At 47.3% G+C, this 27,386-nt stretch overlaps 1 protein-coding gene across 1 annotated transcript in view; it reads left to right on the top strand.

The window, feature by feature from the left end:
- Positions 1–27,386, top strand: part of LOC149347937 (uncharacterized) — a 95,460-nt gene that overhangs the window by 28,501 nt on the left and 39,573 nt on the right. The window lies entirely within an intron of this gene.

Raw genomic sequence — 27,386 nt, 5'->3', positions numbered from 1 at the left:
GATATTAGGCTGGTACGGAAACTTTCACAGCGTTTCATCGAGGTTCGCCTCCAAAAGAGTCGTATTTTCACGGCTTAATCCACCTTTTATGCCCTAAAATAGCCAAGTCAAGCAAGAAACCTTGTCTTCCCGGCATTCCTGTGCCTCTCCACTGTGGATCAAGTGTAGTAGCTCCAGCTGTCCCTCTAGTCATATTAAGAAACTATATGGAACTCTGTGGAAAACTGACGAGACTTCACACAAAGCAGCCTGTCTCAAAACAGGCTTTATTGCTATAGACGTCGCGTGTGGTGCCCAAAGTGTGTAGCCCAGGCGTTACAGACAAGCGTTTTGCCGTCTGTACATTCTCGACCAGCATGCGTATACTCATAGGGCAGACCGCAGGCGTAGACTAGATTCGTCTGTCAGCGATGACGTCACTAATCTCTCTCTCACGACACTCTAGTACAACTAGCTAGGTAAAGTATAATAGTAATAATAAGGGAGTAATTACTCATTGACATCCACCCGTGCGCAGCCAAACGGCTGCAAAGGACAGCTACACAGATTACAAAGAAACTTCGTAGTTAAAGAAAAATTCGTCCTGGTCCGGGGCTCGAACCCGGGACCACCGCTACACCGGAGCAGTCGCTCTACCAACTATGCTAACCGGCACGACTAGCATTCGGTAGCGCGAGAGCGAACTCATCAATAACTCGAAATGGGAACAGCGTTCAAATGTTTAGGGGAATTCCCCAATGTGGAGTATTATTGTACTAAGGGAGTAATTACTCACTGACATCCACCCAAGCGCAGCCATACGGCAGAATGTTGTATGCTGCTATGCTAGCGTTTGTTTCAGTCATTACGTGGCACACAGTGCTGGCAGACGACAGACGATCACAAGGGGACGTTAGCGCAGTTGTCTCTCCTCCTTGTAGTTGTCTGTCGTCTGCCAGCGTTGAACACCACGCAGTGACTACTCCTACAATCGAAAGCAATTGCTCCCTGAACTGCGTAGCTATTACTGCAGAAGCAACTGACAAAAGCTGATTCCACAAACCGTGCCATAGACGTTGCTTGTACCGTAAACCGACTGAAAATGTACGCTGGCTTTGCAGACGACGTGGAATGTGTGAAAGCAAAACAAGTATTTCATGAACTATACTGCAGCTGAAGAAGCCAGCGCGAATTCTCCACCGCTGTTGAAGCTTTCGCTTAACCGGACATTGAAATTCCAGGCAAGGCTTCAAGCCGGGGCTTGTTGGTTGACGGTATTCTGCAGGTCCCGTTTTGCTGAAGGATATCCTGCTGAGGACTATGGAATTCAATGCGTTAAGACTGCCTCCTAACGACGGCATACAGCATACACAGTTCACGAAGAAAACGGCGCGAAATACGGGGAAAAAAGAGAAACAAACACGACATTTCTCTTTTGTCCCCGTATTTCGTGAATCATGAAGCAACTAGCCCAAACTAGAGTTCTTCTTGAGCATGTATACAGTGGCGTGTTCAAAGCGCACCAGATGTCTCTACGGTGCCTCGTAAACAAACGGCGCGAAAATGTTTGCAATGACACTCTACTCCGAGGGTAATGATCGAAATGCACTAATCAAAATCGCTTGCGCTCTCTATAAACACGAGCGAGAAGGTATACGTTGAGAGTGAAATCAGCAAAGCCGCGCAATCTTTTCCTTGCATATTGTCTACATATACTGCTGCTCTTCAATGCGTTCCTTTCATAGCAGCATCCTTCGTTTTCGTCTGATCCTTCGCATGCGTTGTCACGGATTTCTTACGCCTGCGTTTGTATATGTATTCTGCGTACTTGGATCGTCTGCAACGGCGAGACCCGGACGCCGGTGAAATTCCGGGTCGTCTTTAATCTCCCCCCCGGTCGGCGGCTTTGTTTCGCCTTTTGCTTTCTAATCACCGATCCCTCCTTTTATTATTATTCTTTTTCTTCTCTCTCCTCTCCGTTTTGGTCCGTTGCATGGCCGCTAAACTCCGTTCCGGGAGGGACCGTTAAAAGCGCCCGCACAAGGATGTCCTCGCATCCGGCAAAAAAAGTAGCCAGGTCGCGGGTCCTCCGTACACCTCTGGCAGCGCCACGCGACGGCGGGAGCGAGAGGCTCTTCAGATCCGTTTTATTACTCTAGATAACATGGCTTCCGAAAGTCTGCATGTGCGAGGGCTCGGTACTTTTGGATCGTAGCAATTTCCGGGTGTGCGCGTGTAGGGTTGCGCGGAGCTCCATATTTTCAGCTTTCGCCGTGAACGCATATCTATACAGCCTCATTCACAAGCCTCAGGCTTCGTCTTTCCCTTTCCCTTTTGGTATTTAGGCTGCTGTAAGTAGCGCTATACTATACACTCTAAATAAAACTCAGATAAAAGTATATACAACAGCTGTATCCTACCGGTACTCACCTATGGGACAGAAACGTGGAGGCTAACAGAGAGGGTTCAGCTGAAGTTAAGGACAACGCAGCGAGCTATGGAAAGGAAAATGATAGGTGTAACGCTAAGAGATCGGAAGTGGGCGGAGTGGGTGAGGGAACAAACGCGGGTTAATGACATCTTAGTTGAAATCAAGAGGAAGAAATGGGCTTGGGCAGGGCATGTAATGCGAAAGCAAGATAACCGCTTGTCCTTAAGGGTAACGGAATGGATTCCAAGAGAAGGCAAGCGTAGCAGGGGTGGGGGCAGATACTTAGGTGGGTGGATGAGATTAAGAAGTTTGCGGGGATACAGTGGCGGCAACTGGCGAAGGACAGGGCTAATTGGAGAGACATGGGAGAGGCCTTTGCTCTGCAGTGGGCGTAGTCAGGCTGATGATGATGATGATGATGATGAGTAAGGTGTCCTCTAGTGCACTCCTTTTTGTAAAGTGCGCTAGAGGACATCTTACTCCCTTTTAACTCCTTCCTGTTCAGAGTGTGCGGCAGGAAAGCAAACTGTTCGACCTGAAGGCTTCTGAACAACGCCGTACATGAAGCTGTTCTTCTATCAAATGTCAATGTCCCTCTGAAAGTTTTTTTGGTAATGTCGTGTTTGACGAGCTCCCAATAATCTCAAAATTCGTCCATTTGTATCGATAAAAGTGAACGAAGCTAACTTTCCGCTTCATATAAAGTGCAGCACCGTTTAGGCTTAGAAACACTGATGATTTATATTCACACTTGATCAGCGTTAAAATCTTACACATACAGCTTAGTTCAGGTGTATACAACGAAGACATCTGGATTCCCTAAAATATCGATATCTCTTTATTGTTTTTTTACGTTGATAAATAGTACTCTGAGCGTGGCTTATAAGTTACTTTAATCTCAAATCTTAAATCTTGCTTTCCACGGAATGTTTTGGTGCAAACAATGTCCTTACATCAGGATGTCTCCTTTCATAAAACATTTGAGCCCAACTTTTTTTTTATCCTCCACACAGCGTCAACAACAACAAATCATACACGCGTTTATCGCCCGCTCATAGAGGAAAATCAGATGTTGGGGTCCCGGATAAACCTTCCTCGTAGTCTCCCACCATATTGCCGGCGTAGTTTTCCTTCGTCATTAATAACACGCCACCGTATAGCTTTGCAGTCGGCCGACGTATTCTCTCGTCCATAGGCGTACCCCCTGCAGCTTGCCTTGACAACCACTTCAAGATATTGGAGGGCACACTTACGGCCCGCCTTCAGGGTATCAGGGTATGACTAGGTAGCGTCCGTAGGTTAATTAATGCCCATAAATGCGGAATTGATCATTCTCGACTGAAAAAATTCAGGGGGGCACTTTGTTGACCTAAAGTGCAGTGAGGCGAAAGCCTTTAGCACGGTGTTACCGCTTGTGTCACTGATGTGTGGTTAAGATGTTAATTAAGTACGCAATTGTTTGTGAATCTCAAATGCTGGAGACACTGGAGGGCGTTTGGGAGACATCCGTCTGATTCGACGCCTTTCTGCAAACACTCTCCAGACAAGGAGAACTGCATATGCGCTGGCAGGAAGTAGCGTAGCCATTAGCACTCTCGGCTGCGGAACGGAAGGATGGTGGTTCGAAACCCATCGTGCACAAAGTTTCTTTTTTCTGGTCTGACTAGAAAAAGCGTGACACCTCTGCTGACAACCTTCTGTCGACAACGATGAAGCATTAAAGGCTTTCGCCTTGAAACATCTATCGACCCTTGGGAGTCCTCCCACCACTCCTAGCGATGGCAGGTGCTCCCAGCGGTGGGGGATTGTGCAACCCAGGTTGCTCTCCCCGAGCAACACTCTTGTTCATTTAAATCCCGCCTATCATGGTGGTCAGCTTGTTCACAGTCCGGTGGACAGGGTGTGATGGCGCCACAAGGTCACGTCACCTAGGTGACCTACCTATGGTGATTCTCCGGGGATGTTTCGCACACAACGCCTACGACGCCGAATTTTCTGCAGAACAAGCAGCCTTAATAACACTATCGCGTTAAGATTTGACTGCACCTGCACGTTTATAGCAAAGCAGAAGTCACTAGTGATTAATAATTACAAGGCAAAAGCCGCCAACAGGTGGCGATATCTTGCGACCAACTTGAATATCTTGCGACCAAAAACCGTTAAAAAATTCAAACCGTTTCGAAATTATGCAAAAGCTAATTTTGAAGCCATTAATACTGAATTATCAGTCTTCCTTGACGTCTTTCTACAAGACTTTGACTGCCGTAGTGTTCAGTCTAACTGGAATATGTTTTCTTCCAAAATTGCTGAATTAACAAACAAATACATCCCACTTCGCACCCTTGTCTGTAACCATAACGCTCCATGGTACAGCACCTGTCTCAAGCGCTTGTCTAATAAAAAAAAGCGTCTCTACAAATCTGCGAAAGGTTCTGTTAGCATAACACGGTGGACTAAATACAAACTGGCAGCCCATGAGTATTTAACCGCGCTTAAACAAGCAAAGAATAACTTTCTTCATAATACCCTGCCATCAATGCTTAAAACCGACATAAAAAAATTCTGGCGTGTGATTAACCCCAAAGCGGATGACATGATAACCTTGATTGACAGCTCTTCCAATGTTATTCCAGCTAACGAATGTGCGTCTGTACTTAACGAAGTTTTCCTGCGCAACTTTTCTTCAACTACCAATATTACGCCCCAATCTACGCACAACAATGTTTATCAAGCAATGTTTCCCATAACCATTGAAGCAGAAGGCATCGAATCAATAATTTCATCTCTAAAACCATCTTCCGCTCCTGGGCACGATTTAATCAACGCGAAATTTTTGAAAAACACGAGCTGTTATTCTTCCATTTTTCTAACAAAGATATTCCAGCAGTCGCTCGAAAAAGTTCTTTGCCGGCTGAATGGAAGGTAGGGAAGGTGATCCCACTCCATAAATCAGGTGACAAGCATTGTTCTTTTAACTACCGGCCTATCTCGCTCACTTGCATCCCATGTAAACTTCTAGAACATGTCCTTGCCTCAAATCTAGCTAGCTTTCTCGAATCTAATTCATTTTTCTCACCATCGCAACATGGCTTCCGCAAGACTTATTCATGTGAAACACAACTAGTATCATTCACGCATCAGCTAAACGTCATCCTTGACCGCTGTTCACTTGCCGACTGTATATTTTTAGATTTCTCGAAAGCATTTGATAAAGTATGCCATAACCTTCTGATGTTTAAGTTACATCAACTTAACATTGATCCCAAATTGCTTGCTTGGATCGAATGCTTTCTTTTTAACCGTTCGCAATTTGTTTCTGCTAATGACTCAACCTCGCAGCCAAGTAAAGTACAGTCCGGCGTACCTCAAGGGTCGGTACTTGGTCCTCTACTTTTTTTAATTTACATTAATGATCTACCCTCTTGTGTTTCCTCTAACATTCATTTATTCGCAGATGATTGCGTCATCTACAGGGAAATAATTTGCGACGATGACATATCTTCTCTTCAATCAGACCTTAACGCTATCTGTATTTGGTGCCAATCATGGTCAATGGAATTAAACATCAAAAAATGTAAATTTCTGCGTGTATCAAGAACATCCGGCCAGCTACCTTCCTATCACCTTAATAATGTCCCTCTAGATCCTGTTTCTTCTTACAAATATCTTGGTATCCATATTACTAGCAACCTCACTTGGTCCATTCACACTTCTTACGTAATTAATAATGCTAATCGCATGCTGGGATATCTAAAACGTAATTTCTCTAAGGCGCCTTCTTCCCTAAAACTACTTCTATATAAGACACTGGTCCGCTCAAAGCTAGAGTATGCTGCAGCAGTGTGGGATCCCTTTCAACAAAACCTAATTCACTCATTAGAAATGGTCCAGAATAATTCTGCTCGTTTTATTGTATGTAATTATAACCGAACTGCCAGCATCTCTGCAATGAAATTAAATCTCAGCCTGTCATCTTTAGCATCTCGCCGTAAAGCCCTTAGACTCTCACTTTTTCACAAGATATTTTATCATCCTTCACTTCGCCACGAACTGATCTCCCCTCCCCAATACATTTCATCAAGGCTAGATCACAATAACAAAGTCGGAATTCCATTTTGCAAAACCAATGCCATGTTTCAGTCATTTCTTCCGCGCACAGCTGCTGAGTGGAATCACCTTCCTGCATCTACCGCTACTATTACTGACAACCAACGCTTCAAAACAGCATTAGAAAACTTTTTATAAGTAGGAGCATCATCTTTTTTTTTTAATTCTATATTCTTGTTGTTTTTTGTACGAGCGTTTTGTTTGTTTGTTTTTCACTGTATTGCTGCGCTGTATATTGTGTATTTTGTGTATTATATACTATTAACCAGCACACCAAGAACCCAACAGCTAATAATGTATAACTAGGAGCAATCATTTTTGTATTACTAATTAGTTTGCTGCACTGTACATTTTTTTTCCTAAATATTTGTAACCACTCCCCTCTATAATGCCTCTGGCCCTGAGGGTACACGAAATAAATAAATAAATAAATTATTAATACCTTAGCTGGAAGGGTCAGTGCTTTAGCTGAAATGGCGAGCGCACCTGCCAAGGTGGGCAGGTGACAACCTGGTATGTCCTTAGTAGGTCACCTCGGATATAACGAACTTCAGTGATTTAGCCTCGGATATAACGAAGTTTAATGAATTACGTCGGATATAGCGAACCTAAGCATGCCACCTCGGATATAGCGAACACTCTTGTCTGCACCTCGGATGTAACCAACTTGGTGGCTGCACTACCAAGCTGCACGTGGTGCAAGCAGTGTCTGCTGCTTAACGTCAACAGAGCACGCGTTGATCATCGTCGGCCGAGGTGCACACGTGCTCTCTACCGAGCTCTGTGCTGCATGTGTACAGTTGGCAGAGACAAACATGGCGCAAGCAGTGCTTGCTGCTTACGTCACCAGTGCACACGCTGTTCACTGTCGGCAGAGGTACACATGTGCTCTCTACTTTGCCCTGTGCTGTTTGTGCTTTACTTTGCCCTGTGTGTCTTCGCCAAAAGTAACCGAGCAACGGTGGTTTGTATCTTGGCCGCGTAGCGAAGCACTTACGGCAGCCCTGAAGTTCTGGATCTGTGCAAAGTAAAGTGAACCCTTTTCCTCACGTTTTGACACCTTTCGGTATTTAGGGGTGCCGTAAAGGCTGTGTTATACGTTTCAGAAGCAAAAACCTATTGGCCGGTTGCTTTTGGTAAGAGGGGTATGTACACACTTGCCTAAGCATCCTTCTGTTTATACCTTGCACAAAGCGCAAATTGTTTACCCGTCGGCAAAGGTACTCATTCGATGTGCGCAATGCTCACTTCTGTGCACTACTTCCAACGGCTTACACATGATACAGGACGCCCCTAGTACTTACTCGACGAACAGGCCACGTGCAGTTGATTATCGTTGGCGGAGGCGCACATGTAACGTACAAGCCGCCATTATTGCTACACCAAGCGTGCACGAGGAAAGAGGAAAGAACCCATAAAAGCCAATGCGTGTTCTGCGTCCTCGCAGTTGAAATCGCACAAGCATTGCGCGAGCTCTTGCTTGCCAGCCGAAGAAGCCGATATACATCCCAGATACAGCGATTAAAACACAAGCAAACAAAAAATTGATTTACGTCGCTGCCTGGTGTGTGGGCTCTGCACAGAGATAGCAGGAATTCGATACGTGATCAAACGCTTCGTGGTCGTCCGAAAAAATAAATCTTTTATCGCTACTGCGCTTCAATATCGAATACCTTCGTGCCGATTTCATATCCAAACAAACACACAAATAGCGGGCAGCGTATTCGTGCTGCAAGTTTCGCTTCGTGGTCACTATTATCTTATCCCGGGTCGGAGACCAGCACCGTATAGGTATTCTGTCTGGTGCAGTTACGCGTCGCGTACAGCGTCCTCCGAGCGAGCGGTCTTGGCCTTTGAGTATAGTCGCTGAGATCCGAGGATAACCCGCGCAGCCTGCAGGGGTGCCTTGCCGCCGAGATTAAAAGCGTCCGTTCGAAGCTCGGCCGTAAAAGGCGTACGTGGCTGCCCCTTGGCGCAATCGTTTCCTCCAATCGCCATCGCGGCCCTGTTTGCGCAGTCTGCAGGCATCTCTATCTCACAGCACGCGCATACCGTCGCGTGTATTGGTGACAGCATTTGAGTGCGGGGATCGGCTGTTGTTGGTAGCAGTTAGGGTTACTTAACAGCCTGCAACCTGAGATTTACCCAGGCATGAACCAACTACAAACACTGAGGAAGAAGGGGGGGGGGGGGGGGGGGGGGGTGTAAATATAAGAAATCGATGATGGTTTATGGTTTACGGGTGTTTAACGTCCCAAAGCGACTCGGGCTATGAGGGGCGCCGTAGTGAAGGGCTCCGGAAATTTCGACCACCTGGGGTGCTTCAACGTGCACTGACATCACACAGTACACGGGTCCCTAGAATTTCGCCTTCATCGAAATTCGGTCGCCGCTGCCGGGATCGAACCCGCCTGTTTCTGGTCAGCAGCCGAGCGCCGTAACCACTGAGCCACCGCGGCGGTGAGGAACCGTCATGTATACGTTGCCTGTAGTTCGCTGTTTCTCAGTCTAGGAAACCCTTCTAGGTCAGAGTATGACGTCAGTGCAACTACGACGTACGATACGAGTTACGACATACGACGGCAACTCCGTTTCCTCTGGAAAGAGTCCCAGAAGGAAACAATCAATACAAAAATACAACTCCTCCCGTCTTCTGCTTCTGAGAAGAACAGCAAGTAATTACCAGCTTTCAAAAAATAAGCACGGGGACTTGGACATCCCTCGCTTTAAAAAACAAAACGCGGAACAGCGGGAGAGCCGAAAGAACGTGCTCGACTCACTCTTAAGTCAGCGTTATAGCCCACTCTGTACTTCCTGCCGTGCTTGTTAGGTTCTCTTTGGCCCCGAATACCCGTCACCTACCAGGCACCACAGCATTGTTGCAAACCTGTCTGGCCATGCGACAGACACGCTGTGTCTCAAGCGAAGTCTCTTCTATTCCTACTTTCGCAAGATAACAAAAAAAGTGCCGCCGCCGCACACCCGCCAGCCACTTCGACTAATGATGAACCCACGACGGCAACCATAGGACCATAAAATCTCTAGACCAAAACGAATGTTCTTTCCTCGCCTTTTTTCGTTTTCTGCGACTTCAAAGCCGCACGTGATCCCCGAAGGAATTCGTTAAAACTTCAACTGGCTTACCTGCCGTCGACTGGGTCGGTCGCTTTTTCTCCGCTGGCACAGGTCACTTGGCCACGCCAAGTTATCTCTCTACACGTCTCTAGTCAGACAGGAGTCCTGAAGACGGGTGACCACACGGCTAAAGAAGAGCAAAGCTGAATGCTAAGCCCGTGCGCTTCGAATACCTTCCACTGGGACCCCGACGATGAGGTGCACAAAGAAAAGACACGGCATGATGGAAGCGCGGACGACGTGACCTTAGCAGGAGCAGCAGGCCAGACCTTGACCTAACCTGACAGGTTCGATCACAGCACCACGTTAGAGCATAACATTATACGCGCATTCACAAACAGTGAAAGCACCGGCCCCTTACACACCTAACCTGTTGGTGGCAGGACAAATGTTGAGAGGGGGGCATAAACCGGCGACCGCAGGAAATTTCTCAAGGTCGTTGTTCGGTCTGCGTGGAATCTGTCCTGGACCTCCTGCGATGTCCCCGATACAGGGCCCCCACCCTACACAAGAACTCGCGCGCCGGGGGTACTTTGCAATTCGAACGACCGCGTCGGCTTAGTTGTATATCCACCGGTGATTGAGCGTCGCCCGTACATCTTGTTTCAAGCCCCCCCCCCCCCCCCCCCCTCCCCCCATCCTAATCTTCTCAGTTTTTTTGCGCTAAAGAACGAACAGGAAGAGAGGACAGGAACGGCGTTTTGTCTTCTCGAGGTCGTCCCACTTGTCGTCCTCTGCTTATGCTTATGACTTCGGCTTTTTAGACAGGAGTGGATTATGCTTATTTCTACGATTTTTTTTGTATTTCTTTATTTGCGTCTTCCTCGCTCACACGGCGACGTGGTCTTTTCAAATTCTCAACGCTTCCTCCCAACGTTATATACATTATGTGCCCATGTCCCTCAGCAACTATACAAAGTGCTTTCCACTTCTTGAAAACACAGCCTGGAGTCCTCCCCACCACAACCTCTCTCGAAGAGAAGTGGGACGCCTGCATGCTTGTGATGCTTGTCTCGTCTTGACCTGACTTGGTTTGGCTTGTTTCTGGGTGCTCATGCTCGGACACTTCGTCCCGGTCTGCGGATTTATGTGCTCAGTAACGCGATTATCGGTTAGAAGGTAAAATAAAAAAAAATGAAAGAAACGGACGAGAGGAAGACCTTGGCGTTAGCGCGGAGGAAGGGCAGTGCTCTCGCTTAAGTGAAACGCCGCTGCCAGCCGGCATGCCGGAGACTTCAAAGTGACAGCGCAGTCGTCGGATGATATTAATAATAACGCGATGTCCCCCATCTTTCTTTTTTTTTTATCGTTCTCACGCTTTGAAGTCTCCACGTGGCCAGAGGTATTCAGGAGCGATGCACGAATTTCCTAAGGGATTCGTGCCGAGACCACCCGGGGCTCTTGAAAGTTTGACCCGAACATTAGTTAAAGCATGCGTCTTGTGTTTTGTTTCATTTAAAATGTACACGAGACCTTTCGTAAAGGTCTCGTGTTCGCGCTTCGCACTTAAATGCGAAGTACTTAAAGGGACAGCGTTAAAGCTTCTCATATGTCCGGTATATTGCCCCGATAGAGTATACAATGTTATTCCGGTGGTCTTGGAAGAAGATAGCCTTGATAGAATGCAAGTCCTGCAGGGAGAAGACACTTCCGTTCTAATACAGATATATGTCCTAATTTATGCTACTTCTGTACTTAATGTCCAGCCTGCTGTTTCGCTTCTATACGCACTTCTCGGAGGCAATATCAAAGGCTAAACTTCGGAAAGCCTTTCGAAAGGATCAGCTTCTGTTTTTTTTCCCCCTCAATTCGCATCCAGTGAAATGTGGAGCCGCGACTGCCAAGAGCATGCAAGAATTCCGAAGTAGCCGACCAGTCACCGAAACCAAGGAAGGGAGACGAGAGTTGTAGCTGCTCTTCCCACCCCGTGCAAAGGGCTGGGGAAGGTCAACGAGCGGGTACTCCTGCCCCTGCTCACCAACACGATGTTGTGCCCGGCAACTCTGCAACATTTTGATCCTCAATTCGACGGGCGGTGCTCACACTGTGGGGAGGTGTCTGACACTTACCACATGGTGTGGGCCTGCCAGCAGAACCCATCCCTACCCCCTATCCCAAACCCCACCCGAGAGGACTGGGAGGCGACCCTGTCCGGTTGCTGCACCCTCGAGGCCCAAAGGGCCTTAACGCAGCGCGCCCGGGCTGCGGCAAACGCCAGTGGGGTCCCTGTCTAGCATCCCACCTAGTGGTTGTAAGGGCGTGACCCTTCAGGTCACGACCCCCAACACCTCTCCCTATGATTTAATAAATGTTTTCACCACCACCACCCCTTCATCGAACAGGCGATATTGCGGTGATAGCCGCTTACTATTCCGTGGTATAAATTTCGTAACTCTGAGGTAATTAGTAAACCCTCTGTTCACCTGCTGTATAAGATTTTTTAGACAGCCTATAGACTCTATATAGACAAATCCTAGAGAACAGTCTATAGGCAATACAAATGCCACAGGTAGTCTATAGACAATCTATAGAATTATGGCCATCAATAGACAAAACCATCAATAGACTATCAATCTATCAATAGGCAAAAAATCTCTATAGGAAGGAAATAGAGTCTATAAAAGTCTATAGAGTCTATATATAAAATAGAGTCTATAAAAGTCTATACATAGAGTCTATATATAGACTCTTGTCTATGGAGAGTCTATAGACTATCAATAGACAAAAATAAATCTCTATAGGAAGGCAATAGAGTCTACAAAAGTCTATAGAGTCTATATATAGAGTCTATATATAGACTCTTGTCTATAGAGAGTGTATAGACTATGAATAGACAAAAAGAAATCTCTATAGCAAGGCAACAGAGTCTATAAAAGTCTATAAAAGAGTAAGTGCCTGTGTGGCCAGGTGTTCAATGAGCGTTCAGCAAATGCTCTCTGTGTGGTTGAGGCGGAGGGGGAGTGAGAGAGGGTTGCAGTACGGCTACCGCAGTCAGCACGGAGGAGGGCGGAAAACCTTGGGGGTATACAGGGCGTGTCACCTAAGACGTTACACATCTTTTTTTTTTTTTGTATATAGGCATTCTGAGTTAGAAGAGTGCTTTCTTTGACATAGCACTGTCAGTGATCAGGTACAGGGTCCGTCAAAAGTTCCCAGGCCACAGGGTCTGCTTTCAAGCGGCGTATACTGCCACTTACGATAGCATCGAAGACATCAAGGTTCTCAGAGGTGAGAATAGTACTTCGACTATCCTCTACAGAGGTTTTTGGCTCCAGGGGTGTCGTAGCTGCCCAACTATAGCGCTCTAAAATAGACCCTGTGGCCTGGGAACTTTTGGACGACCCTGTACATCAGAATAGAGCTAAGACGTGCTAACAAGAAGGCTGGTTAACTAATATCGAATAGGTAACTTTTTAACTATTACTGTTAGGCTCTTTAATCATACAGAGGCGTGTAGCCAACCGTAATTAGTCAAACGTTTACGGGAATCCCAAGGTGGAGTAGATTTGTAATAAGGCAGAGCGACTGCTCCGGTGAAGCGGTGGTCCCGGGTTCGACCCCCGGACCAGGACGAATGTTTCTTTAACTACGAAGTTTCTGAGAAAACTGTATAGCTTTCCTTTGTAGCCACATGGCTGCTCTCCGGTGGATGTCAGTGAGTAATTACTCCCTTATTACCCACCGTAATTAATATCCATATCAGTTTTTAGAATTTCGAAAACGCGATTACTCTCCGCGCTGTGGCCCAACAAATTTTGGGTACATCGTGCCAAAATGCATGCGCTTTCGAGAAGCTTGCAGGCAGAACAACGTCTTCAGTGCACGCAACTCGTCGAAACAGCCAAAATTTCTCAGGCCACAGCGCCGAGGATAACCACATTTTCGAAATTCTAAAAATTGATGTGAATAATAATAACGGTGGGCTACGCCTCCATTTCCATTTCGCTTCCACCGAAATGCGGCCGCTCCTGCAGAGATTCGATCCCGCGACCTTGAGATAAGTAGCCGAATGCCAAGGGCACTGAGCCACCTCGGCGGGTCGGGGGGTGGGGGGGGGGGGGAGCGGGGGGGGGGGGTTGTGTCGAACACAGCAGCAGCTCAGGGCACTGAAAAAAAAAAAGAACGAAATAAACGCGTTCCGTGCTGTCGGCAACGCTTCACCACAGCAAACTAGACAATCCGGTAGAAGAATCGGAACTACGCGGATTGCAGTTAGCACCGATCGATGAACCGGATCGGATGAAACAGGGCACGAATTAAACAAAGCGCAACCACTGCTGTAGAGCGTACAAAAAGATTTAATAAAAATAATAAAATAAGTTCGCTGAGCGCAGTACACGCATGCCAAGTCACCACTGTTGCATACTAATACCTGCTCTTTCTTTGTACTCTTGAAACCGATCCACGTGAACCACTGATACGTGCGGTTTTCCTTTTAGCATTACTATCGAGGTTACCGGATGCGAGCTTTACCGTTTCGGCTGCGGTACAGGCGGTGCTGATGCATATATCTGTGCACAAGCATGAGGCATCGTTGATGCAGTCTATAGCTGGCCGTGACATAACACACAGAGGCACTTTGTAGGCATTTTTTCGGCTGGACCAACGAGTTCATGCGTTCGTTCGATAGCTCTTTCATTGCTTCTCGCGATTGTGCATTCATATTTTAATTCCTTCTTTCTTCTCTTCGTTTGTTCTTTCAGTACGTCCATTCTTCCTTTCTTTTTTGCAGACGTTCGTTCGTTCATTGGTTTCTTCGCGCATTGGTTCGTTTGTTTAAGGCTCGAAGGTGCAGAGGAAGTGGACGCTATTTCTTCTGTTCGTTCGTTCTTCTTTTAAATTCTTTCTTTCCTTTTTGCAATCCTTCTTTCGTTCATTGGTTTCTTTGTGCATTAGTTCGTTTGTTTAAGGCTCGAAGGTGCAGAGGAAGTGGAAACAGTTTCTTTCGTTTCTTCATTCCTTCATGCGATACATTCTTTCTTTCTATCCTTGCTAGGTTTATTGGTTTATCGCAGTTTTAACGTCCCAAAGCGACTCAGGCTGTTAAGGACGCCGTAGTGCAGGGCTCCGGAAATTTCGACCACGTGGGGTTCTTTAACGTGCTATCCTTCTAACGATCCTTCTTTCGTTCATTGGTTTCTTCGTGCATTAGTTCGTTTGTTTAAGGCTCGAAGGTGCAGAGGAAGTGGAAACAGTTTCTTTCGTTTGTTCATTCCTTCATGCGATACATTCTTTCTTTTTATCCTTTTTGCTTTGTTTATTGGTGTTTTAACGTCCCATAGCGACTCAGGCTGAGGGAAGCCGTAGTGGAGGGCTCCGGAAATTTCGACCACCAGGGGTTCTTTAACGTGCTATCCTTCTTGCGATCCTTCTTTCATTCATTGGTTTCTTCGCGCATTAGTTCTTTTGTTAAGGCCTAAAGGTGGAGAGGAATGGACAAAAGTACAGGTAGGAGAAGAAGAAAACAAGAAATACCAAAAATAGAACATACCGAGAGAGAAAACAAATAAAAATACCCAATAAAGCCCGAGTCCAACTTGTGGCTTGCAGATGAAGTTCGCCTGCTGCCGTGGCCTTGAGCTACCAGCGCGCTCGCCCGCATGACTTATCGTACGCACGGTACAGACTCCAGCGGAACGCACGTCGCGCCGGCGCCGTACCTGGCAGGAGAAAGCGACAGTGGCTCCCGTTTAAACCAGACCACCGCTAACACGTAGGAAGGAACCACAGAGTGGGAAAAAATGCCGAAAAAAAGGGGGGGGGGATGGCAGAGCCTTCGCCAGTGGAGGCGTATATAACGTCGCCGCCGTAAAGAGTAGACAGAGAGGCCGAGAGTTACACGTGCCGCAGCGATGTGGATCTCGTAACGAGAGGGAGAAGAGATAAGCCGAAACGTCCTTTTTACGACCGGGCGCGGCGCGGAAACGCGTCGAGCCGGCTGGCCTTCCTAATCGGTTTGCCATCGCTGTCGAGTACCGTATTGACGCGAATCTAACGGCACCGCGATTCCGAGCGCACAGGTTACACTCCACGATTGAAGTGTTTTGAGATGTGGTCAAGGTAAAAGCAAGAAACAAGAACAATGTACATCTGGTTCGAAAAACGCAATTCCATACATAGTATTTTACAACGAAAGCAGCGTTACTGTAACGAGTCATGAAATCTGACATCTTTAGAAGTGAAGCCTCCAGCTCAAGCCAGGAGACTCCACCCTTCATCCTACAGAGGTGCCACCTACCAGCCCCCTCCCCACCTCTTCACCGCAACATACTAAGAGAGATGCCCACCTTCCACCCTCAGTCCACTATCCCACCCGACCCCTGCCCACTTTCATCCTACTGAAGTATCACCTACAATCCACCTCCCCACCCAACTGCACCCACAAGAAGCCCATGAGAGGAACCTACCACACAACCTACTCCACTTTTCACCCCACTTCACCCTCTGCAAGGCTGCAACACATCTTCAACCTCCAGAAGACTCCACCCATCTTCAACCTCCAGAAGAGTCCTCCAATCTTCAACCTCCAGAAGGCTCCACTTATCTTCAACCTCCAGAAGACTCCAACCATCTTCAACCTCCAGAAGAGTCAAGCCATCTTCAACCTCCAGAAGAGTCAAACCATCTTCAACCTCCAGAAGGCTCCACTTATCTTCAACCTCCAGAAGACTCCGCCCATCTTCAACCTCCAGAAGAGTCCTCCAATCTTCACCCTCTAGAACAGCCCACCAATCTTCAACCCTCAGAAGACTCCAACCATCTTCAACCGCTAGAAGACTCCAACCATCTTCAACCTCCAGAAAGTCCAACCAACTTCAACCCCCAGACTTCACACATCTTCAACCTTCAGAAGCTTCCACCCACCTGCAACCTCCAGAAGACTCTACCCATCTTCAACCTCCTGACGCTCCCGCAGCATCGAAACGAAAAAATGACGGTGAAATCACATTCAAAGACGCATTAGTTTGTGTGATCGTTCGTCCATTATTTTTTTTCTTGAATCAGCTAGATGTGCAGAATAGGGGTAGACAAAAAAGTAACCAATATCTCTTTGTCCATCGAAAGCAAGGTGGCGGCTAAAGATGGATCGTAATGCCAAGGACCGTCCAGTGGAAGAAGAGGAACAGCCTCTTTTTTATCCGCAGCGGCATGCTCCTCCGCTAGGGCGCCCTACATCACCCAAGCAGCAAACAGGGAAACCAAACATCAAAACAGCACTCGTGGCCCGGGCCTTCTGGAGAGTATTCTTATCGTCCAGGAGGTGAAGTGGTTCGATTTTGATGCGGTTGCTGCACTACTACAGCATGGAAACATCGATGCCCTTTAAACCTCAAAAACTCCTCTATACGGCTATTACCTAGTAAATATTCCAGGTGTAATATTGTTGCGGAAGCAACACTGCGCGAGTCGCCGAGCCATTTCGCGGAGCTGACGAAAGGCCATACTGCGCATGCGCGAGGAGCTGTGACGTCACACGGCGCACAGCTGGCGCGCCGTCGCTGCGCGGGTGACTCACAGGTGCCGCCGCCGCGCTCGCCAGTTGCGCATGCGCAGTAGCGGCCCATAGCTAGCGTGCCGGGGCCGCCGCCGCTGCCGCGCGCTCTCCATCGCCTCTCTCTCTCCTCGTTGCTTTCGCAATCCTCCTGGTTTAACCAAAGCTAAACCACTGCTAATTTTTTACTCAACGAAAGCTAAGCCATAGACGGATAGAGGTAATAGCGCGCACTTGTTTCTTCAGCGACTGCAAAGTTTCTCTCGTGTGTGTGTGTGTGTGTGTGTGTGTGTGTGTGTGTGTGTGTGTGTGTGTGTGTGTGCGCGTGTGTGTGTGTGTGTGTGCGCGTGTGTGTGTGTGTGTGTGAGAGAGAGAGAGAGTCACCTACCAACTGGCCTATATCTCTCCACTCAGCTGTTGCACGCATAATTACTGAGGTATCAATGTGGCCATCGATGGGTCGACGGCCGGATTACCGACTCTCGAGCAGTGGTTCACTGTTTTTCACCGATTTCCCTTCCGGACAAAAACAAAAACTGCTATGTTCTGCCCTGCTCTGATATGATTTGTTCTCCCTTCATAAGCGCTGCGACTCGCCGCTTTTTCTAAAAAAAAATGAATGACGCTGCGTGTACACGAATAAGGAAGAAAGATGTATATCAAAGTGTACCCAAGTGTCCCCGCACCGGCACACGCATTTTCGAGCACCTGTGCAGCATACTCATTCAACTTTTTTTTTCTTTACTTACGTTCTGAGCACGAAACAGACAAACAGCATCAGTGAAACGCAGGTATTCTTTTCCGTGAAAACCTTATTCACGGGTGCGGCGACGACGATAAGCATCTCATGCTTAAAACATGGCGGCTAAAGGTGCGTGTAAGCGGTATATTCGGCCCCCCGCGGGGGAGGGGTTCTTTTTTTTACAACCGCCAAGCACGGAGGCTTTGATACGAGTATATGTGTGTGTGTGCGGAAAGAGAAGGCAGGAGACGGGGGGGGGGGGGGGGAGATTGCAGAGCAAGGAGAAGAGATGGTCACTGCCGTCTCTATTTAGGCATGCGGATCCGTTCGGCCGCTTACGTGCGTACATATATCAGATACGGAGGCAGGAACGGGTGATTTGCTTTTTCTTTTCCCTTCTAATCCTTTTCTTTTCTTTCTCTCTCTCTCTCTCTAACCTCGAAGCATGCGTTTGGGTAAACCAGTGTCGACGCGTGCCTGGTCTACGAGCTTCCCGGCCAGGCCACTGAGCCGAGACGTCGAGAGGTGTAGTGTGCGTCGCAGGGCAGTGCTATAGGGCAGAGAAAGTGATCGAGGAAATGAAGACGCCGTAGACGGCGATTACTGCGACCATTACCGGAGCGATGCGATGACGTCATCATTTTTAGTGCCCTGCCTATAGCTGCGCACTTATTAAGGCGGAAGCGTTTAATGCCTCATCGTTGTCGACATAAGGTTGTCAGCAAAGATGTCACGCTTTTCGGTTGGTCGAAATGGTTATGACGTCAGAGTGCGCGGATTCGAAGTAATGAGGTCACCCACGGATGCCTGACGCCCCCTTTTGGAGCAGACGACGACTAATAAAATAGTTGTCGGCTCCGACAGGAGGCGTAAGGCGTCCGTCGGTGACCACATTACATACCTCATTACTGCAAACCACGGTGGAAGAATAAGCTTATTCTTCCACTTATTCTTCCACCGTGCCGCGAAGAGAGCCATCTATACAACCGAACTAAAAAAGCAGCCAAAGTCGGCAGTCAAAGTGCGTAGTCGTAATCTGTAGTCAAAGTGTGTAGTCAAATGAAGCACTAGTACAGCACAAACAGTGTCGCAGTCAATGCCAAACAGTGCGCCAGGAAAGGCTTTCGCCTTGCAGCACTTGAGAGAGCCAAAGTGCCCGTGAAATATTTTAATGCGACAGCATAAAAGGGCCATGATGTGTTATGGGGGCTTTGCTTCTCTCCACCCTGTAAGTCGTACCCTCCTCCTGCTGCCCCAATCCACTTGCAGGAGAGAGGAGGGAGACGCTGGAAAAAGAATGACTCAGCAAAAATGATAATGACGAAGAAAAAAACGACTCAGACAGCAGTATACGCCTATACGTCCAAAAATACAGCCTCCCAAAGAACTATGTGTGCAGAAATTATGCTTACGGGAGCTATTAATGCTCGCATTGTTCGGGAAGTGCAACCTTGGTCTCAGAACCCCCACCGGCGGCCGTGTTTGAAAATTGCGGGGCCACTTTGGCAACTACAGTGTTGAGGCGAAAGCCGAGGACACAATGCCGGGATGACTTCCAGTGGATGTGACGTCACACCGTTCCGATGACTATATTGATACCCTAATTATACATATTTCGGGGACCTTACGTGTTAATTACGCTTAATTACACATTTTCCCCTCTAATTTGACACAAATCCGGCGCTTTTCAGACCATTCTGTGAAAATTTTTACTATGCCGTGACGACTTTCGGTGGATGTGACGTCACACCATTCCCGTGGCTATATCGACGTCCGCGCTATTTCGATGCAATTTCCTCTTGTTTTGCCTATAGTTAATTAACTAATTAATCTACAGTCATCAAACATAGCTTGTAGGTTCGTTTTTCCTCCTCTATCTGAAGCAACCTTTGGTTTTCTTCTATCTTTTTTAGTTCCCGAGTTAAACACGTGTGACATGCTTTGTTAACGGACGACAGTATGAGTCATTAAAGGCTTTCGCCTTAAAACCGGTCATATCCGTGTATGTGTGTGTGGGTGGTGTCATGCTTCAAAAACAAAAAAAGGCTCATCGCCTGAAATAAACTCAGTTCGCAAACCACAGCCAAACGTCTACGTCTTGGGTCCATGACGTGCTTTCGCATCCAACCACGTAAGCGGTCTTAAGTGTTTCTGCCGAATATGAAATTAGGACTAGAGTAGCTTAGTTTGATTCCATAAGCGATTAATTATTATGACCAATTGGTGTATCCTCCGCCCAAGTCTCGTTGCGTAGTAATTAATGCATCCAAGAAAAGATTGCACCGTCAATTTATTACTGGCATGCAATTTGAGGACTTTGAGGAAATAATTATTAACAAAATGCGCTTTTAGTGTTACATCAGTGATTTCGGTGTGGCCTGGAAGGCAGTGAAAAATATGTCCGGTCACTGCATGTGGAGGTCTGCAAGACAGGCAAAGTTTCGGTTTACTCTTTCTGCGGACACCCATATTCGAAGGTAAATGCGACATAATTTGAACCTTCAGGTAGGATACGCTTGTCATTCAAAATTGCCGCATGAAATCTGTTGTACGGTAACTGATCTCAATAACCGACGCAGCCGATCCATCTCTTCGAAGTTCCGCCTCGTAGTCTTGTCGTAAATATATAAAAAAATAGTTTGGCCGTAATGGACGTTTGAAGTTTCAGGAAGTCACGGTTTGGTGAACCAAAGGTCGTTGGCGCGAATCCCTATGATAGACTACGATTTGATCCGACTAGATAATCTTACTCTCCGTAACGCGCTGAATTGTTTCATACCACTCCAAGCATTCTACTCCAATTAGGTGGTCCACAATCTGTGCACCAATGGTACCACCTACTGGTCCCACCTTGAATGACCTTGAGCTTTACACTAACGTGACCTTGAGTAATGCCAGTATTCGAGCTAACGCTCTGAAAACATCTAGGGCTCGGAAGGCACATCTCTTAGCCTCCATTGACGGCCTCAACCAGCTCTTCGGAGCTCAAAACATTCTAGCACATTTTACATTCCCACCACTTTGAGATAGGTGCCCGTCTCGTATACGCACCGTAAGCCAGGCCACCCACTTTACTGGAAGAAAACGCCTGGTTTATCTGTTTGTATTTTTAAATGCCTCCGGCAAAAAGAAAAGAGACAGGTACTCCGAGGTCTGTGACAGACGCGTCTTGACCGCGATGATAGAAGCGCCGTGGCGGTCATTTCATGCCTCGCTGCGTCCTAGCCTCTGCAACGCTGTTCGCGCGGTAGCAGACGATTCTTTCCAGAATGAAGCGGTTGCCGTCTGCTTTCGAGCCTCTTCCGTTCCCGCCTCCCATTTGTCCGCCTTTCCGCCATTTTGTTTCTTCTTTTTTTTTGTTTTTCTCGTTTACCGGTACTCTTTAGCGCGTAACCGCAGAAGCTACCGCACTACGAGCTTAAGTGCCCGGTCGTGATGTCACCCTTCTTCCATACTAAACAGCCCACTTAGCCCGAGTTTTCTCTAAACGCTCTTTCGAAGAAAAAAAAACAAGCGCGAAGACAAGCAGACGACGCATGGCGCTGGTTTCGTCTGTTTTTAGCCGGGCCAAAGCGATTACATTCTTCTGCTTGAAAGATTAAATAAACCAGGTTAGAACGTCACGTGGCGTGAGGGGCGCGCCAATCAGAGGAGAGACGAGCGCGTCACGTGATGCGTAAGGGCCAATCAAACCGTGGAGGAGGGATGTGCAGCAGAAGATGCGTAGGAGGAGACCTAACTGCAGACGACGGGTGCGTAGTAGGAGACCGAACTGCAGACGACGGGTGTACACGGGAACGCGTAGCGTTTCGTTTGGCCGTGACGCTCCTCGCATCAGAGCCATTAATAATAAGCACCTTCGGCACCGCAGAAGAGGAGGACAGCTGCAAAGAACAAGATGGGTCGTTTGCGTGAACGAAGCCGAAAGTGGGGAAAGTGAATCTTAGTAACGCCTTTCTTCCGTTCTGTGGAAAGACCTGTCCATCTCGTTTTTTGTTGTTGTTGTTTGCGTTCGTTTTCAAACGCCCGCTGTGCTCAACGGATTTCCTGTGCTGAGCAGAGCCTTAGGTTGTTGTTGTCCTCTGTTGGAGTGGCACATACCCACGGGGGGGGGGGGGGGGGGGGGGGGATTGGCCAGGACTTGAGAAAGTGTCTTTCCCTCGGTCTTCTCCCAACTTTGACGGGGGAATCCGTTCAGCCGTGAAAATAGCTCTCGTTCGTGGAAAACCTCTTGAAAAGGCGTCATCAAGTTTTTCCCAGAAGTGCAAGACACTTTCGGGCTGCACTGTTTTTTTTTTTCTCTCTCTCTGTTTTCACGTTTGAAGAGGGTAGTCGCTTTTCCGTTCTCTTAGCCACCGTTTGGTGTGGTCAAAGACCCAGGCGAGAGTTCCTTTGTTCGAAGTCAACGCCACGGTTACTGAACTTTCCGATCCATCACGCGTCTCGAGACTGGCAGTTTCGTTTGGCGAACAATGGTTTCGCACACTCTAACCACCACTGATAGTGTCGCCGAATCACGCGTTGCATTGAGTAAGCCAGCGGTTGTCGACCGTCAGGTGCTAGGGCAATGACTATCTTATAGTACTAGAGATGTCAACGACATCTTTTGTCGCTAACTGTAGCGACTGAAGTGACTTCAGGAAAGTTTATATCAATTGATACCGACTTATCTGTTGATGACTTGGTTATATGCATACGGTAGTAGCAGTCAACGGCTATGTGATGATTTCGATTGATACCGACTTATCTATTGTTGACTCGGTTATAGGCATACTGCTGTTGTAGTTACCGGTATGTGATGATTCCCTAGAAACTCTTATAATGCATAAAAATATGTCTTATGCAGGGCAGGATTTCAATTTAATGATTTGACCTTTGAATTAAACTTTAAATAACCCTAGTTTAACTCAGCGTCTGTGTGCTAGTTTACATTATTTTCTCTACTAACTTCTTACTTCAGACTCCTCCAATTGCACAGTTTAAAGCGCCGGCACGATAAACAACGTCTGAAATTCAAGTCTTTCTGCAGAAAGGAAAGATAGCAGCTTAAAAGGCGAGATAGAATGGATCTAGTTGATTTTGTCAGCGGTTTCCCAACCGCCTCCCTCAACGCTCACGATAACATCGATAATTCAGATTAAACAGAGGGGGTTTCAATCACCAGAACTTAATCTGAATATAATCTTGCCTATCGATGTCAAGGACCGAGAATTAGGTTGGAATAAGAAAGAGGATAACGCAGCGCACCACGGTAAAGGGGCAGTGTTAATGGACGGGAAGAGAGCTGCCCTAACACGCGAGTAACCTCGTGTTAAAGTCACATCCGAAAACGAACGGGGTGTATACATTCTGGCGAAAGACGTGCTGCGAAGAAGGGATAACCTCACTTCCAAGGCTTTCTTCCCCTCCGCGGGTGTCCTGTGTGCCTCTACCGTCAAGCGAAAGCTGACATCTACCACGTTCTGTGGGTTTGCCCAGCATTAGAACACCAACCGTAATCCGAAACCTCGCCACAAAGGGGCGCATTAGACAGACCATGCAGCACCCGATGATACTTGAACAGGGAGACCCCTATCATCTGTCCCTTCTGGATTTCATTATACCAACTAATTTCTTGACATCTCATATGATTCATCCCTTTTATGTCTCGAGGTAATAACAACCGCTGATGAATAGATAATCGATAGTATGTTAGGGCAATAAAGAGGATTCCAACGCAAGGGACATACGGGCAGATAATTAAAGCTGACAGCCATGCGGTCACATCTTCCACAGCATCCCTTCCCAAGTCCTCGTGAATTGAAATGTCTTCGGGCACCAGGGGAAGACGGGAGTTTTCTGCTAAGGGACACTATACTCTACGACGAAGCTGCTCACTCCAGAGAAGCCCTCTCCAGAAGCTGTCAGCCTTAAGAAAAAAAAAAGCACCCTTTTCCGTCATTTCCAACGAGAGAATCGTGTGCTTAGGGGTCACGTGGACAGAGCGCGAGACTCGGGATATGCCTCGTCACTTCCGGCGGCGTGGACAGCGCGAAAGTTCAGTCTCGATCTGCGTCTCGCGTGACACGCCATCTGCTCGTGACGCTGACGTGTGCCTATGGAAGAAGAAGAAGAGGTGGACGGCGGTTAGGGACACGTCTCCGCTCCACGTGGCAGGCGTTGGTTACGCCTCGCCAGCTGAGACGCTCTGTTCGCGCTTGGCCGCTGGAGCAGCGGAATCGTTATACGCCTCGCCGTGCGCGAGCTGGAAAGCGCGTAAGAGCCGCGTACGCTTCGTGGTCCTGCGCCGAGCAAAAGCCGTGTGTGGCTGCGGCTTCGGTAGTGCATTCGGCACTGTAGCGCTGGGTGCGTAGAAGGAAAGTGTAGAATTGGTAGCATAGTCATTTTTTTTTTCAGATGACAGATAATTTACCAGAAAGTACCCATAGGAACACAGGCACAGTCGCCCCATATATTTAGGGTTGTTCGTTTTCGGGTAAAACCCAATTTTACCCGATTTTTGCTCCCCGAACGTGTTCCTAAAATATCGGGTAAAACCCGATTTTTTCCGATTTCTGAAACAATTGTGCCCACGGAATTGCTGTGCCTCTAGTTGGCGCGCAGGCGAGAGGCGGCCAAGGCGGCCGACAGATAGGCAATACAGCGCAAAAATCTCCACAAAATGGGACTGCACATTGAAACGGAACGTCTCATACAAAGAAGAAAACCAGTTGACATTGTGAAAATTGGGAGACGTACTACAGTGGTGTAGCCGTACTCGATCCGTTCCAGAAGCGGCTGCTGAGTCAGTCGTTTGATGACTACCGACCTCTCTTTATTTCCGTGACGGACGATGTAGGCTCGCTTCGCGAAGAGTTTAACCAGTACTTGCTGGAAGCAAGCCCCACAAATGAAGGTGTTGAAGTGGTGGACTATTGGAACGACGCAACTGTGCTTTACCCAAGGCTAGCAAATGCAGCGTTGTCATTGTTGTGCCTAGCTAATGGCAGCTGTGACGTTGAGCGAACGTTCTCTCAGCTAAGGTACCTGCAGAGACCAGACAGGTCTCGGATGGAAACCGAGCTGTTGCGCATGCAGATGACTATGTATGTTAATAAGGACGTGTAGAACTTCGATGACCAGCCCTCGTGAATAAAATGTTTTTTTTTCTCAAAACTGACCGTTGCCTCTCACTGCGAGTAATAATTAATTACCAAAGAAACGCCAAATTTCGCAATACTTTCTTGAAAGCAGCCCAAAATATAGTCCTAATTGTTACCCACCGGATAGAGCAAATCGAATAAATTATTAGTTTCCAAATTTAACCCGATAAAACCCGAATTTCGGAGTTTTTCCCCGAAAAACCCGATTTCTCCCCTATTATCAAGCCGAAAAATAACGCCCGATTTTTACCCCCCGAATTTGAAAAAATATAAAACCCGAAAACGAATAACCCTACATATATTGGAAGTGGATGGTTTCACTTTGGTCCTTTACGGGACCTACCTTTTGCCAATACATTGCCAATATTGGGCCGATTACCTATGCTGATTGGGTAGAAGCAAAGACGACTACGTTCTGCTACAGGATCCGAACCCATGACCTCCGAATGTAGCGTATGGTGCTCTAGTAAATGATCTACAGCGAAGCCTATCAACCTTCTACTTTCGGGAGCAGTTCTGTGGCGTGTCGCCTTAGCTTGAATGTTCACCAGCGCTGCTCTTATAAAAATGGTCTATATAGACTGTCTATAGACTTCTAGATACTACATTGCCTCCCTATAGATATTTCCTGCTGTCTATCACAGCCTATAGACTCTCTATACAAGAAAGTCGACTAAAAGAGTACGGCTATCAATCTATAGATTGTCTATAGACTGTAAGATTTGTATTGCCATAGATTAGTTTATAAAATTTATCTATAGAATGTCGACAGATTTTAAAGACAAAAGTCTATGGACAGTCTATACACTGCCTAAAGAATGTTTTGTAAGGATGACGTTGGCTTAAATGATTTTTGGCTTCCTTGATATGTTATACATCGATCGTAACAAGTCGTTCATTTCCCTACCCTTGTACGCTTAATTGTCAATAAGAACGTTATCCAGCGGTCGTGTCTTACAGCGGTCCTTTGCTTGCGGTCCATTATTTTGCATATTTGCCATCGGTCGGGTCCCCTTTAATGCCAGAGCAGGCGGACGACATCCCACTTGCTAGCTACGAGGCCTGACGTCCACGATGGTCGCTTCCATTGGAAGGGAAGCAAACTAATTTGTCGGAAAAAAAATCATTGAAAAACACAACCGCCATAGGGGCCTGGGGCATGAAGGACATACGGGCCGGCGTGTGCAATATTAGGCGTTGGCCTTGCAAGTGAACACTTGCTAAATAGAGAATTTGAATAACAAGATGGAACAAGGTCGGCCGAAGGAAATATGTCTGGTACCTGCTAATCTACACAACGCGACATGGAAAGCGAAAGGCAGAAAGAGGTTTTATGTTCATGCGCATTGTTTTTCTTCGTCTCTTTCCTTTACTTATGTAACGTTCTTGCTTTTTCGGGCTTTTTCCGGCATGTACTTTCGCTCATCACCGGTGTCTCATACAGTTCAATTAGAATTGTTTTGTTTATTTTCCTTGTACAAGCCGATCTGACTTTGTAAACAAAGCATTTCTGTATTTTGATTTGTGCTGTTCTTATGCCGCTGGGCCATTACTTTATTTTTTTTTTCTTCTCCTCTCTTCTTTTGTTTCTTGAATTTTTTGTACTCTGGGGAGCTGGGAACTAGTCGAGCTGAATTTTCAGCTTTTTTCCCGCACTCCCTCACTTCATGAGTGAAATAAAGAATTTATTTATTAAGTAGGGAGAGCAGATGGGATGTAGCGTCATAATTCAATGAGCTGGGCTTAGTCAATGTCGTCATGGCTCGAATACAAGTACCGCCGGCACTTTTTTGCACCGGTTGATGGCGGCGGAAAGTCTGAGAATTTTGATGAGCCCCCTGACCCCTCCTCTAACCACGGTTGGTTGCCTCTGAAAGGTTTAATTGGTTTATTGAGGCTTAATGTCCCAAAGCAACTACGAGAGACGCCGTTGTGAAGGGCTCCGGAAATTTGGACCACCTGGGGTTCTTTAACGTGCACTGACATCGCACAGCACACGGGCCTCTATCATTTCGCCTTAATCGAAATTCCGCCGCCGCGGCCGGGATCGAACCCGCGTCTTTCAGGTCAGCAGCCGAACGCCGTAACCACTGAGCCACCGCGGCGGGGCTGAAAGGTTTAATTACCGCATTTGGCGGTACGCTAAAGTGCTTTTTGATTGTTACGCTCATGTTACCTTGTAAATTAGTAAATTGGTTTTAGAGGAAAGGAAATGGCGCAGTATCTGTCTCACATATCTCGGCGGACACCTGAACCGCGCCGTGAGGGAAGGGAGGAAGGTGGGAGTGAAAGAAGAAAGACAGAAAGAGGTGCCGTAGTGGAGGTCTCCGGAATAATTTCGACCACCTGGGGATCTTT

The sequence above is a fragment of the Amblyomma mixtum genome, chromosome 4 (genome assembly GCF_055824585.1).
Source record: "Amblyomma mixtum isolate Tamu chromosome 4, ASM5582458v1, whole genome shotgun sequence".
In the NCBI taxonomy this organism is placed as follows: Eukaryota; Metazoa; Arthropoda; class Arachnida; order Ixodida; family Ixodidae; genus Amblyomma; species Amblyomma mixtum.
Note: the sequence above shows the minus strand (reverse complement) of the source record. Positions and strands in the feature narration are given on the sequence as shown.